The sequence below is a fragment of the Astyanax mexicanus genome, chromosome 5, assembly GCF_023375975.1.
Source record: "Astyanax mexicanus isolate ESR-SI-001 chromosome 5, AstMex3_surface, whole genome shotgun sequence".
Classification (NCBI taxonomy): domain Eukaryota; kingdom Metazoa; phylum Chordata; class Actinopteri; order Characiformes; family Acestrorhamphidae; genus Astyanax; species Astyanax mexicanus.
Genome location: NC_064412.1, coordinates 728,541 through 744,388, shown reverse-complemented (window position 1 = coordinate 744,388; position 15,848 = coordinate 728,541). Strand labels below are relative to the sequence as shown.

Sequence of the window (15,848 nt, the reverse complement as noted above, 5' to 3'; positions counted from 1 at the left end):
GAATCTGTTTGGTGATTAGTGATTGGTGTTAGTATTTGGTGATTGCTGTTCAGTGATTGGTGTTCAGTAATTGGTTCTTTCATGTTGGTGATTGGTATTTGGTGATTGGTGATCAGTGATTAGTGATTCATTTTTGTTTTTTAGGGATGTTTTAATGGTGATTGGTGATTTGCACAAAGCCTACAGTGGGAATGCTTATCACATGTTGCTGTTTAGTGTTGTTTAGTGAGGTGTTCAACAAGTGATTGGTTCTTTGGTGTTGGTGATTAGTGTTTGGTGTTCAGTGATTGGTATTTGGTGATTTGTTTTTGTTTTTTAGTGATGTTTTTAGTGGTGTTTGGTGATGGTCTGTGCAACAGACACTTGTTTGCACGAGGCCTACAGTATGGATGCTAATCAGGTCTTTGTGTTAAGTAATTGGTATTTATTAATTGGTATTTGGTGATTGGTGTTCAGTGTTTGGTGATGTACAACAGACGTTTGTTTGCACAAAGCCTACAGTGGGCATGCTAATCAGGTGCTGGTGTTGGTGTTAGTAATTGATGTTTGGCGTTCAATGATTGGTAGTTGGTGTTTGGTATTTGGTGATCTGTGTTGGTGTTTGGTATTTGGTGATTAGTGTTCAGTGTTTGGTGAAGGTCTATGCAACAGACGCTTGTTTGCATGAGGCCTACATGGGAGATTCTAATCAGGTGTTGGTGTTAAGTGATTGGTATTTGGTGATTGGTGTTCAGTGATTGGTGTTTGGTACTAAGTATTTGGTGTTTGGTGTTCAGTGATTGGTGTTTGTGCAACAGACATTTGTTTGCACAAAGCCTACAGTGGGGATGCTACTCAGGTGTTGGTGTTTAGTGATTGGTATTCACTGTTTAGTGATTGGTGTTTGGTTTTGGTGTTTGGTTTTGGTGTTTGCTGATTGTCTGTGCAACAGACGCTTGTTTGCACGAGGCCTACAGCGGGGATGCTAATCAGGAAGACTGATCACATGACAGTTGTTGCCATGATCGTGGGGGGATGCCATCTGTGACCGAGCCTGCCAGGAGAAAGAGAGGAGAAGGGAGGAGAGAAAGAAAGAGACAGACAGAGAAAGAGAGAGAGTAAAAGAGAGAGGGATGCGCGACAGTAGACGTCGCCTCAGAACTCTCACAGGATTACAGTTCAGCAAACAAGCGTATCGCACACCGAGCGCGAGTGTCACGCTTCATTTTCACCCCGTGATGTAAAACACTTCACTTTCTGCTAACGTGAGGGGATGACAGCCTTTTTGCGAGAGCGCAGAGTCGCGCCGGAGATGCGAGAGCTCTCTGTTTGTGTTTGTGAGCAGAGATACAGCTGTAAAGCGCAGTCTGTGTGTTTCACTCACCTATAAACTCCAGTCTGGCAGTAATTTAGAGGCTGTTAGAGAGTCAGGGCTGAAGGAGAAATGCATATAAACACTGAACTCTGAGACTCTGGTGTTTCTACAGCAGAAGCACATGGTGTTCATGAGGAGAACTCATCAGATATGCAGTAATTATGTGTTGCTGAGATGCTGAGAGGAAATAAGCCGTACGTTTGAAGCTCTGATTGGAAACACCTGTAAGATCGACTGATAAAAATACAATTACAAACAGCAATGATTCTGTAAATAAGGGTTAAAGGTGACCCTATGAACTACTATAATAAAGCTTTAGATGCTTTAGATGATTTTGATAATCATCACAAAAGTGTGGAGTTAAATGGAAACACAAGGGGGGACATATCTTTAAGTCTGTGGATTTTAAACCTTAAATCTGTGTTGATCTATATTAAGATTTAAACTCCTTAGACTTTTGCTTGTTGTGCATTTTTATCTCTCCTAGCTATTTATTATTAGTAGAATCTAACAAGTATAAAAAATAAAGGTAACACTTCCTAGGAACCCTGTATCAATAATGCACTACATAACATGCATAATACCTTATAATGACAGTAATAAGCCTGTATAATAACTCATAAGTACACACAGCAACATGCATAACACATTATAAACTACAAGTATAAGGGTTTACAAAGAAAGGACTTACAATGCCTTATAATATCTGTTCATAAAAACATTGTACGATGTAGTGTTATAATGCACTATAACACATAATTGGAGGCAGGGGCTTCGGAAGTTCGGAAGTGCCTATGTTTCAATAAAAATGTAGATATTTAATACTACATATTAATACTGTATGGATAATAAATGAAAGCTATACAATATACAGCTCTAAAAAAAAGAAACCATTTAAAAATGATGAGTTTCTTTGATTTTACCAAATTGAAAACCTCTGGAATATAATCAAGAGGAAGATGGATGATCACAAACCATCAAACCACCAAACTGAACTGCTTGAATTTTTGCACCAGGAGTAAAGCAGCATAAAGTTATCCAAAAGCAGTGTGTAAGACTAGTGGAGGAGGAGAACATGATGCCAAGATGCTTGAAAAAAATCTGTGATTAAAAAGCAGAACAGGGTTCTTCCAACAAATATTTATGAATTCTTAACTCTTAAAACTTTATGAATACTATGAATATGAACTTGTTTTCTTTGCATTATTTGAGGTCTGAATTTGTAGATCTGTGGATGTATGGAGTTAATAACATCACTATGAGCTCATGCACAGTTGTGTTTAACGTGGTGTTGAGCTCTATAAAACCCATCTCTACATCAGTGAACACAATTTAACGCTCTGCCCCAGTTCTCCACCACGCCCACAAACACCACCGTCTTCTAGTGAGCTCCTGCTCACACTTCACTAATTACCACCAGTTGGTGAACAGCAACAGTGGTGCACAGATGGGACCGAGACCCGTGAAGCCGACATAATCTGCAGACTCGGCTACAGCGGAGGGGTAGGAGGGCAAATAACAAGCCCCCAGCCCAATATATATTTTATAAAAAGAGTTAATCAGTCTCTTGTCTTTTTGGACTTGGAAAATGTAAAGGTTTTTGACTCAAACTAAGCCAAGAAGCTTTTAGGGACCTTAATGTTTAAGCACCTTAAGGAGTGCCGCTCAATTTTGTTGAATAATAACACTGTAAGAGGGGGGTTTGCTCTCTTCATTTTATTTTTATATAGATAGATAAATGGACAAATTAAAGGTTTGTAAAAGCTACTTGCCTTAGTTTGAGTTAAAAACCTTTAAATACTGTATTTCAAACCTGAAAAGACAAGAGACTGAATAACTCAACCCAAAAAAAACAGTATATGTTTCCCAAACTATCGTTAATTCGATTATTTTTATCTTTAAAAAGGGTATATTTGCTTTATTATGCTGCTATTCTATGTCTATTATGTCAATTGCATTTATTAAATGATCTTAAACTGGCACAAACATCGCTTAATGCAATAATTCCTGGGACGATATAACAAAATAACATCCACAAAATATTTATATATATCTTTTTTTTATTGTAACATGTCTAATTTTTGATATTTTATTATTTTTTATAAAACCCCAACCTCCCCCTAAAAGACACTGTGGTTGGGGTGGGAGAAGAAGGGGGTTGGGTGGTTGGGTGGTGGAGATGGAGGAGAAGAAGCTGGATGATGTATGGTGGGAGGCTGTGTAACGGAGAGAGGGAATGAGGGAGGAATTGGAAACGGGGGGATGGGATGGAGGGTCATGGTTGAATTATGCTGATACAGATCGTTAAAGAACAGAACAAGCCTCTTTCCAACCAATGACATTGTTAGATCCACCTTCTCCAAGAGTCTCCAAGAGATCACACTCACTTCCACTGTAGAGCAAATTACCGTATTTTTGCACTAAAAAGTGCATCAGATTATAAGGTGCATTATCAGTTAATCAATTAATTAATCAATCAACCTTTATCTTGACTCGGAAGAACAAACTATAACACAAAACTAATAAAAAATGACTTTATTTTAAAGTTAAACTAGTGCTGGATGTTAATCTACACAGATTCTTTCCTGAAAACTTTGGGTGAGTAAAGAGTAAAGAGCATCAGTTTATTTACAGTGAGCTTAGATTCACACATTTCTCCAGCACTAAGGCTGGATCATTAGCAATAGCTGCTAACGGCTCCAGCAGTGCTAGCCAGGGTTAGGAGAAGACTACAGGCTGATAATATTCACCTCAGAATGGGGAAATAGTGGTTAGCGGCTAATGCTAATGCTGCTCTAGTACTAAACTGAAACTCCTGTATAACTCTGTACTTCAGTGGAGTGGATTTACTGCTCCTTAATACCTGACTGATAGAATTCATACATAAGGAGCATTATAAGGATTATTAGTAGTTTTGACAATTTCTGGGAAAATTAAAGTATTTTAAGTGCAGCTTATAGTAAGAAAAAACGGTACATGTAATATTGTTAAATTCACAGCCGCCATAAACACTCTTAATTAGAATTCAATTAGAATGAATGCATAAACAAATACACCAGTTGGAGGATGCATTAATTTCATCCTCTGTAACTGCAGCAAATTACCTTAACTAATATGAAGCGCATGACTGATCCTGCCTTATTTTTCCACAATAAACGTTTTGCTTTGCACGGAAACAGATGCTCAGATCGAGGCGACTGATCAAAGCTATAAATCACTTAAGGCTGTTTCTAATGAACGTCATTCCCACTCAACGTCAGACAGATGTTGGAGTAAATAAAACCTGTTCAGATACCTTCAGAGAAAATGTTCAACATGTTTTATGGAGATAAATTGCTCTGTGAGTTTCCCACAAGCTTTATAAAGTGAGGCATTTCGATAACAAGTTCTTAGGAATGCTAATGCTAATTAACAAGTTTCCCAAAACCTCTGGAGTTAAAGTACATTTCAATTCTTTTTCACAAAGATTAGCTTCCATTGATCACCGTTTAACCAATAACACAAACAATTCTTAATTGATGCCTGAAAAATATGATGCGTTTCAGGCATCATATATATATATATACTGTATTTACAGGGTTTGGAGAATAAAACTGAAACACCTGTCATCATGTTAGTGTGGGATTTTAGGTTTCATGGCTAAATTGGAGCAGCCTGGTGTTCAATCTTCATTAATTGCACATTGCACCAGTAAGAGTGTGAAGGTTCAATTAGCAGGGTAAGAGCACAGTTCTGCTCTAAATATTACAATGCACACAACATTATGGGAGACATACCAGAGTTCAAAAGAGGACAAATTGTTGGTGCACGTCTTGCTGGAGCATCTGTGACCAAGACAGCAAGTCTTTATGATGCATCAAGAGCCACGGTATCCAGGGTAATGTCAGCATACCACCAAGAAGGACCAACCACATCCAACAGGATTAACTGTGGACGCTGTAAGAGGAAGCTGTCTGAAAGGGATGTTCGGGTGCTAACCCGGATTGTATCCAAAAAACATAAAACTACGGCTGATCAAATCACGCAGAATTCAATGTTCACCTCAACTCTCCTGTTTCCACCAGAACTGTCCGTCACCACAATCAATTACTGTGCTCTAAAACCAGGTGTTTCACTTTCATTCTCCAAACCCTGTAGCTCCATATTTGTCGATTTTATAGTTTACTATATAATTCAAACACTCAAACTGTCCTTTACACTCCTCCAAAATGAACTGAAATTAACTATTTTTACATTGACTTCTATTGAAAGTTAAGAAGGTTTATCTCTCTCCTGCAAACTTGCTGTTTTGGAGATGCATACAGCTCTGGAAAAAGAGACACTTGAATGTGTCTTCAAAAATTATGATTTTCTTTGATTTTACCAAATTGAAAACCTCTGGAATATAATCAAGAGGAAGATGGATGATCACAAACCATACTTGAATAAAACAACAATGTTCATTTTACTCAAACATAAACCTATAAATAGCAAAATCAGAGAAACTGATTCAGAAACTGAAGTGCTCTCTTCATTTTTACAGAGCTGTATATATAAATCAAAAACAGACAAACAAACAAAATTAGCGATGATTCGGCGAGGTCAGAAGAAATATTAAGGGCATGTTCATGTATTGCACGATAAGCCGCTAACGTAATTATTATTAAATGTAATCTGATAAAGTTTCAAAAACAACACTATTCTTCATAAACAACAATGATGTAACAACATGAGGATAATGATGATGATGATGATGATGATGATGATGATTATAATGATTATTGATATTTCGAGAAAATCTCTTTGGTCTGAATAATATACAGTTTGTTTATTTAGTGGCATTTTTAGGAAACTCGGCTCTGATTAGCTGCTATTGATCAGCGTTTAACCAATAAAACAAACTCACACAGTCTTAATTGATGCCTGAAAGACGTCCTCCGACGTCTCCAACATGTCCATGTCCTCCATTCATGTCCAGCTGAAGGAGGGAGCAGGACAGGCTTTGGCAGGAGGACTGAGGCTGGTTTGATAGCGGGGGCAGGTTGCCAGATTCAGACACTGAGAACACTCAGAGCAACGCGGTGCCAACCCGGGGCCGGGGGGGCCGGAGGGGGCCGGGACGGGGCCCACCGCGCTCCTCTTTAAGTGCTCGGAGGATGGAGCCTCCATTATATCCCAGACAAACAGAGGGAAGCCTTATGAAGTTTGCAGAAGCTCTTACGGTGGAGGAGATGGGCGGAGGAGAGCAGGAGGAGATGGAGAGAGAGAAAGAGAGAGAGAGAGTAGGGAAAGTAAAGGAAAGGTAGAGGAGGGGAATCAGCAAGTCCCTCCGGAGCTCAGCCCCGAATAACAAACCTAACATTGTTCTGGTTCTGCCCCGGGGACGACTTCCCTTCCCTCCCCTCCTCTATTCTACCCTTTACCACCCCTCCACTCAACCCCCCACCTTTCTCTACAGCCCACAGTACACCAGAGCTCTCCTGCAGCACAAATCCATTCAGAGTCATTTGATCTGCCATTCAGAGCCCTGTAAACAACCTCTAACACTCCCTTTATTCATCATCCATCTACATTCATCTACATCAGCGGTAGGAAAGCGTGCGTACAGTACATGTTCAGCTGCTACAGTTCGTCTGTCACATATTTATCTGTTTTGGCCTCATATAAAGCTGCTGTTTTATCAGTTTTTCATGATTAAGTAATATTGGGAGTAAAAAGCCTGAAGCCACATCGCTTAAATTAAAATCTATATCTATAAACATTATATGCAAATACCAAGCTCATTGTGTTTGTAATGATTCTTCTAAACCAGAGGTCACTAAAAGGTGGAGCACGTGTTGTCAGGGTCGCGGTCCTGCTGCTCCGGCTGTTGAATTGGGACGCGGCCGTGAACAAAACGCCTTCATAAAGAGAAAGGGAGCCCGAGAACTGGTGGAAAAACGAGAACAGGCAGAAACTAAAGTCACAAAATCTGGTCAATCGTATTATTATTACATATTTTTTTCATTATAATTCAAACAACCTTACAGGATATAGCACTTAATTATAACACATCTATCCATCCATCCATCTATAAATCTATCTCTATCTGTACCTAATGCTCTGAAAAAAATGAAGAGACCACTTCAGTTTCTGAATCAGTTTCTCTGATTTTGCTATTTATAGGTTTATGTTTGAGTAAAATGAACATTGTTGTTTTATTCTATAAACTACAGACAACATTTCTCCCAAATTACAAATAAAATATTCTCATTTAGAGCATTTATTTACAGAAAATGAGAAATGACTGAAATAATAAAAAAGATGCAGAGCTTTCAGACCTCAAATAATACAAAGAAAACAAACAAGTTCATATTCATAAAGTTTAAGAGTTCAGAAATAATCAATATTTGGTGGAATAATCCTGGTTTTTAATCACAGTTTTTTTCATGCATCTTGGCATCATGTTCTCCTCCACCAGTCTTACACACTGCTTTTGGATAACTTTATGCCTAAAATGAACAACAATGTTCATTTTACTCAATTTACTTTTTTGCTGAAATGCATATTCACATTTCAGGTCTCAGGTTTTAGGTTTCAGGTCAGTGCTATAACTGCAATAAAATTGTTTTAGCTTGATTTCAAATCAGAGGTACTAAATGCTAAATAAATATAATAAAAAATCATATTCTTTAGTTCTACATGGAAACACAACACAAGCATAACACTCCATGAAACAGACTGAAATAATATGCCGTAAAATAGCATGTGCTACATGTGGCTCAAAGGATTAAACTATATAACGGTAATGGATTCATGGCTGTTAAATATTATTGGTTGTTAAATTCAGTGCTTTGTTGGGATTGATTGCTTGGGTTTGCTGGAGAAACACTGAGACTCAGTCTCAGCTCAGGATCTCAGGATCCCTCAGGTTTAAAAAACTGCACTTCTTGCAAAAATCAACATTTACTTTAGTTAAAAGTGAGACGGGGGAGTACAGGTGTTCCCTCTACAGGAACTCACCTCCCCCTGACCTTCAGACCAGCCTGCATACCTGCTCAACCACCTCACCTGAGTCCTGATCAGCCCAGCGATGGAGCGATGGATGAGGAGCTGTTGGGTGACGGGAGGAGAAAGTTCAGCAGCAGGACGATTCCAGCTTCACCAGACCGAGAGAAACCGGCTCCTGCTGACTCCTCCCTCACTAATCCATCCTGCAGTAATTAAACATCTGAGAAACTTCCAAACTTACAGTAAAGATAGAGCTTAATCTACCGCTTCTGTAAAAAATGAAGAGAGCACTTCAGTTTCTGAATCAGTTTCTCTGATTTTGCTATTTATAGGTTTATGTTTGAGTAAAACGAACATTGTTGTTTTATTCTATAAACTACAGACAACATTTCTCCCAAATTCCAAATAAAAATATTCTCATTTAGAGCATTTATTTACAGAAAATGAGAAATGACTGAAATAATAAAAAAGATGCAGAGCTTTCAGACCTCAAATAATGCAAAGAAAACAAGTTCATATTCATAAAGTTTTAAGAGTTCAGAAATAATCAATATTTGGTGGAATAATCCTGGTTTTTAATCACAGTTTTTTATGCATCTTGGCATCATGTTCTCCTCCACCAGTCTTACACACTGCTTTTGGATAACTTTATGCTGCTTTACTCCTGGTGTAAAAATTCAAGCAGTTCAGTTTGGTGGTTTGATGGTTTGTGATCATCCATCTTCCTCTTGATTATATTCCAGAGGATTTTTGGTAAAAGAGGTAATTTGGTAAAATTAAAGAAACTCATCATCAGGGTTGATGATTAACGGTTACGATCATAGTAAAGGGTAGTATTAGGGTTAGGTGTAGATTCCATTGAGAATCTTTTACATTCAGCTAAGTTGAGTTTAGATGCTTTTAACAGATTTTCAGTTAAAAGATTGTTGAGAATCTATGAGGCGTATCTTATGAACAATCCAAGTAAAATAATGACCAGTTTTCTATACAATAAACAGAATAATAATGTTAAGTTAACAGTAGTTTAGCAAATTAAATAAACAATAAATAGACTGGTTGTAATGAACCGGTTTTGTAGAAGGTTCTTTGCTTGAACTGGAATCAGGAGGATTTGTTTAGGTAGAAGATTAGATGCAAAGAAATGCAAATGCAGGAGGCATGAACTTTATTATCCAGCATTCCTTCAGGGCTCTCGCGCCTCTCTCTCTCTCTCTATCGTGCATTTGTCTCTCATATCTTATGTTTAGGTATAGGGTTAGAATTAAGGTTTAGGTTCATAATTGTATTTAAAGAATTAGGGTTAGATTTAAGGTTTAGGTTTATGGTTAGATTTTAAGTTTAGGGTTGTTCTTGAGGTTTAGTGTTATAGTTTTTAAGTTTAGCGTTATATTAAAGATTTAGGTTTAGGCTTAGATTTAAGGTTTATGGTTAGATTTTAAGTTTAGGGTTGTTCTTGAGGTTGAGGGTTAGAGTTTTTATGTTTAGGGTTTAGCTTTAGGGTTAGATGTAAGGTTTAGGATAGATTTACATTTTAAGGATTAGGGTTAGATTTTTAATTTAGGGTTATGTTTAAGGTTTAGCTTTCGTGTTAGATTTTAGGTTTAGGGTTAGATTTTAAGTTTAGCATTGTTCCTAAGGTTTAGGATTAGATTTTGTAGACATAGGGTTAAATTTAAGGGTTAAGGTTAGAGTTTTAAGTTTAGGGTTATATTGAAGATTTAAGGTTTAGTTTTAGCTCTTAGGTTTAGGGTTAGATTTTAGGTTTAGGGTTGAAGTTTTTAAGTTCGGGGTTATGTTAAAGATTTAGGTTTATAGTTAGATTTAAGGGTTAGGGTTATATTTAAAGTTTAGGTTCATGGTTAAATTTTAGGTTTAGGGTTAGATTTTAAGATTAATATTGTCCCTAAGGTTTACGCTTAGAGTTTTTAAGTTTAGGGTTAGATTAAAGACTTAGGTTTAGGGTTAGAGTTTTAAGATTTAGGGTAAGATTTTAATTTAGGGTTACATTAAAAGTTTCTTTGCTTGAACTGGAATCAGGGGGATCTGTTTAGGTAGAGGATTACATGCAAAGAAATGCAAATGCAGGAGGCATGAACTTTCCTATCCAGCATTCCTTCAGTGCTGCTCTCGCGCCTCTCTCTCTCTCTCTCTCTCTCTCTTTCCGCCCCGTGAAGTGAATAGCTCTCACATCAGGCTTTGTGCGGCGTGATTGTCACTCGCTTAATGAGCTTCTTTGCCAGGCGAGAGGTTTTGGCAACATATGTCTCCCCTGTGCCCATATGCAGCTCTTACACCAGCGACACTCTCAGGCAGTTGCAGCCTCTCGCGTCTCTCCCTCTCTCTCTCTCTTGCCTTGCTCTCTCTCTCTCTCTCTCTCTCTCTCGCCTTGCTCTCTCACTCTCACGCTCTAGCTCTTGCTCTCTCTCTCTTGCTCTATCACTCTCTCTCTCTCTCTCTCCTTGCCCTCGCGTGCTCAGTCGTTCTCTCTCCACACTGTGCTCTCTCTCTCTCTCTCTCTTGCCTTCCTCTCTCTCTTTTGCACTCTAGCTCTTGCTCTCTCCTTGCTCTCGCGTGCTCAGTCTCTCTCTCTCTTTCGCGTGTTCTCTCTCTCTGGGTCGGCGCGAGAGGAGGCAGTAGCAGTGGAGTAATGGTTATCCCGGCGGTTGGAGGGACGAGTGGAGAATGAAGCGAGGTCCTGTGAGTATTCAGGATTCAGGAGGGTTTCTGGTGGTGTTTCTAAAAGCAGCCTCAGGCTGGGGATTACTGTAGAGCCGCGAGTGTTTGGTGTGTTTGTGGTGTTTAGGGGTGGCTACACAGGGGTTACGGGCAAGTCACGGCAACTTGTGCAGCAGGTTAACCCCAGACTGACTCTGGATTATGAGGAGATCAGTGCTGATGATTAAAGGTTGGTGTAATTAGATGTTAATCACCTGTTACTGAAGAGCTGTAGCTGATTATAGAGATAAAAGCTGAGATGTTTTGTTGCAGGTGCAGATTTACAGCTGTGTTTTTGGTTGTAACAGGTTTGTAATGTTGGTATCACTTATTTATTTGGATTATTTATTAGAGATACTAGCATTCAGCTGATGTCTATTAATTTGTATTAAATGCAACTGAACTGTAATGTAAATGTAAATGAAATGTTCAAGATTTTGGGTTAGATTTAATGTTTAGAGTTAGGATTAGACTGTAAAGTGTAGGGTTAGATTTAAAGTTGTTTAGGGTTAGATTTAAGGTTCAGGGATGGATTTAAGTATAGGGTTAGATTTAAAGTTAAGATGCAGATTTAAGGTGTAGGGTTAGATTTTAAGTTTTAAGTTTAGGTGTGAGGTTGGGTTCTACAGAGGATCATTTACGTTCAATTTAGGTTAAATGTCAGTTGTACATTAGCTTAATATTAGTTGAGCAAATACATACACAGACACAAATATAAGAGACCATTCAAATAAAATGTTATACAATTTTTATAGTGACCTGAATTTGTTGAAATGGTGCAACTGCTCTATTTTATTTTTTATTTTTTTTACCAGAGTTGTGTTAAATACAGTGATATTGCTCTACTGATTGAGTCCAGAAGCTTCTGTTTTCCTCAGCTTGTCAGTAAATGCATGTGTACAGCTGTACACGAGGAGGAGCTTAAAGCTCAAAGTGTAATTTGTATTTATAGCAGTGAAGTAAAAGTAAATTACACTCTTCATATGTAGGGGGTGCACAGGAGCAAAACATATTTTTTTTTTTAGAGATATGACATAGATTGTGTGGACAGAGAGGAGAATACCCACTAAATTAAATGTTTCAGTATCATATTTTTACTCCAGTTAAAAGATTTATAAAAATGCTTTGACTGTTAAAGAGAGTGATGAGCAAAAGATAAGCTGATTGGTTTGTTTCATGTTATGCCCAAAATTAACCACACCCATGATTAATTAAGAAAATTTGTACATGACTTTTGCGTTGCTTTTCGAGCTGTGCAAGGTGTACTTTTCCTGTCGTTATGATAGCAAAGACACACTGACGCCCTAAATCAAGCTGCATGGTGCACGGTTAACTACTCGCCTATAGATCACTTAAATAGGGAACTCTTTAGTGCAACTCTTTATAATCCTCTGTGGTTTATAAGCTCTGTGGTGACGGTTGTCAGTAAAGCTTCCTGTGGTGCTGGACTTCCTCAGGTAGTGTGTCTGAGAGAACAGATAATAAAGATCCAGTAGAACGGATCTGTATAAACACTGAAATGATGAAGAAGAGCAGAACGTTTTCTACAGCATGTCGGATTATAAACAGCGTGTCACTAATAGTTCATCCAGATGTCACGCCTCATCAGAACAGGAAGTTCTAACAGGTATTCCACTTCAGAGAGGAACAGGGATGAAGGTTAAGCCCAGGAATTCACTTCATTATTCACCTGAACATGCAGCCTGATAACCATCTGTTAAAATACAGCGATTTTCAGACAAATAACTCAATAAATCAATGTAAACATCCATGTATGTATACACTACTGCACTGTTAATATAAAGACCAGTGTAGACCAGTCCAACTGAGGTCACCCCCCCAAAAAGTGGTGTTTAATTCTGTAAATATTCTGTTAAACAGAGCACTTAAAAATTATGAGTTTCTTTGATTTAGCCAAATTGAGCAGCATAAAGTTATCCAAAAGCAGTGTGTAAGACTGGTGGAGGAGAACATGATGCCAAGATGCATGAAAAAAATTGTGATTAAAAACCAACCAGGGTTATTCCACCAAATATTGATTTCTGAACTCTTAAAACTTTATGAATATGAACTTTTCTTTTTCTTTTCTTTGCATTATTTGAGTTATTTCAGTCATTTCTCATTTTCTGTAAATAAATGCTCTAAATGAGAATATTTTTATTTGGAATTTGGGAGAAATGTTGTTTGTAGTTTATAGAATAAAACAAAAAATGATAATTTTACTCAAACAGAAGAGTAAGCAGAGGAGAATACATACACAGTACCAGTCAAAAGTTTGGACACACCTTTTCAATTTGTGTTTTTTTCTTTATTTCTCTATATTTTCATTTATAGCCTCCCTCTGATATCCTGGAACTTGATTGGCTTACTGTACAAACCCAAACGAGCCCATTGGGCAAGACTCCTATATCTACATCCTCCTACCACATTTAAAAGCTCTGAATAACAGCATCAACCAAACTCTGTAGACGTAGATTGTAGCAATGTATTGGTATAATGATATAAACTGATGTAGTATTATACCTAGCGTTCCAATTTGATTTAATAAGATATGTGGTGCTGCTCTATCAGTAATTATTAGTGTCAAAATCCCAGCACTGCTCTAAACCCATCATTCTCACCATCATCACCATCATCACCATCATCACCAGATACTCGTTACCCAGAAAGGTCAGTCTATTTGTAGCTCTGGAGATAAAGAAGTGACATTTGGTTTGACATCATGTTAAAAACCAGTCTCACACTGAGGAGAAACCATCAGACCAGAGGTGTTCAGACTGGGGTATTCGCCCCAACTAGCGCCAAAAATAACAGAAAATATGAACACACCAGTCATAAAACTGTTGTTGGTAACATTTTCCATGAATACCATCACTATAAGACTCTATAAAACACTCATAACACATTATAATGCATTCATAAAGCATTATATACATGATTATGCATGGCTATTTATAAAAAAAATCATTTTTGTCGATTTTTAGTTTGCTGCATAATTTGAACAGATTAATGGTCCCTCAGACTGTGACAAAGTGTCTTGATGATTGGACCAATAGAATTACTGCAAAATAACCTAAAATACATTACACATAAAATTACATTGACTTCCACTGAAAGTTTAGAAGGTTTTTTCTCTCTGCTATAAAATAGCTGTTTTGGAGACGATATATACATTACATTTACAGCATTTGGTTGATGCTTTATCCAAAGTGACTCATAATTCTATTCTTATTGATTTGATTTTATTTGATTTGATTTATTCAGATTACAGAGAGTTACGACAATGTAGTGTTCGGTTAGGAGTCTTGCCCAAGGACTCTTATTGGTGTAGAACAGTATATAGTATAGTCACCCAGACTGGGAATTGAACCCCAGTCTCCCACGTGATGAAGTAGCCACACATGGCTGAGGGTGGTGTTATCCACTGCGCCACAGCAACCACCATAATTTCATTGATTGATTGATTCATTGATTAATTCATTCATTCATTTATTCAAGGATTCAAAAAGATTTTTATTGTCATTCACATCACATGCGGTGAAATGAGGTGGAATTAAATTTGTGATCTCACGATCCAGTTTACACCCAAGAGCTGCTGTTAAAATAGAAAATATAGATGAAATAAGATGAAACAATAAAAGTACACAATAAAAATAGATAAATACACAAAAAAACATAAATAGGAAGAGTAGTCAGGTAAAGCAACATGAAGTCCAGAGTGCTTTTGGTTTTGCTATAGCAGCATAATAATGTGAATTAATAGCAGTACAAGATAAAGTGTCAGTAGGTAAATAAAGGTGTTTCTCTCTGGAGATATAAAAACAATCTGTTCTTTAGATCCAGGTTGAATTCAGTGTTCTGATTCTGAACACCAGCTCTGGGAAATCACAGCTCCTCTGAGGTAAACGCCAAGTGTAAATTAGCTTTAGGTCTGACGGATGAGATCAGTCAGATCCAGAACTCAATTCCCCTCAATCTCCTCCTCCGACTCCCAACCCGAGAGATTACCAACATCTGTCAGACCTTCTGAATGAACGAATCACAGGCTCTGATTCTGTTCCTTCATCCCAGAAAATAACTCAACAAAACCCCCTTCAGATCACTCCCCACACAACCCCCCCCCCCCTTACCCAACTCACTCCAGGTCACTCCAGAACTGATTCCCAGAGTAACACGATTACGGTCCCGAGCCTGAAGCTCTCCAGCTCTCCTCACAACCTCTCTAACTTCAAACACGGAGGAGAAAAGAGGAGAAAATCACTTTTTACTTCTCCAGTGTAACACTCTCTCAAATCTCCTGCTCTCCTTTACAATATACCTACACATTCTCTCACTCTCTATATCTCACTCTCAAATATCCTGCTCTTCTTTACAGATACCTGCTCATTCTCTATATCTCACTCTCTATATCTCACTCTCTATATCTCACTCTCTATATCTCACTCTGTCTATATCTTATACTCTCCTTTACAATACCTGCACACTCTCTCACTCTCTCCATCTCACTCTCTATATCTCACTCCCTATATCTCACTCTCTATATCTCACTCTCAAATATCCTGCTCTTCTTTACAGATACCTGCTCATTCTCTATATCTCACTCTCTATATCTCACTCTCTATATCTCACTCTCTATATCTCACTCTGTCTATATCTTATACTCTCCTTTACAATACCTGCACACTCTCTCACTCTCTCCATCTCACTCTCTATATCTCACTCCCTACATCTCACTCTCTATATCTCACTCTCTATATCTCACTCTCTATATCTCACTCTCTATATCTCCTGCTCTCCTTTATGATACACT

The 15,848-nt window shown here is 37.9% G+C and overlaps 1 protein-coding gene across 14 annotated transcripts in view; it reads left to right on the top strand.

The window, feature by feature from the left end:
• chl1b (cell adhesion molecule L1-like b) overlaps positions 1–15,848 on the top strand; it is a 212,401-nt gene that overhangs the window by 83,128 nt on the left and 113,425 nt on the right. Inside the window, exon 1 of one of the 14 annotated variants that reach the window (XM_049479444.1) lies at positions 10,782–11,015. The exons of 11 other annotated variants lie outside the window; for them this stretch is intronic. The gene's annotated coding sequence lies outside the window, so the exon portion shown is untranslated. Of the gene's footprint in view, positions 1–10,781; positions 11,021–11,137; positions 11,229–15,848 lie in introns of those variants that run through there. 2 more of the 14 variants (XM_049479443.1, XM_049479445.1) reach the window with 2 other exon arrangements.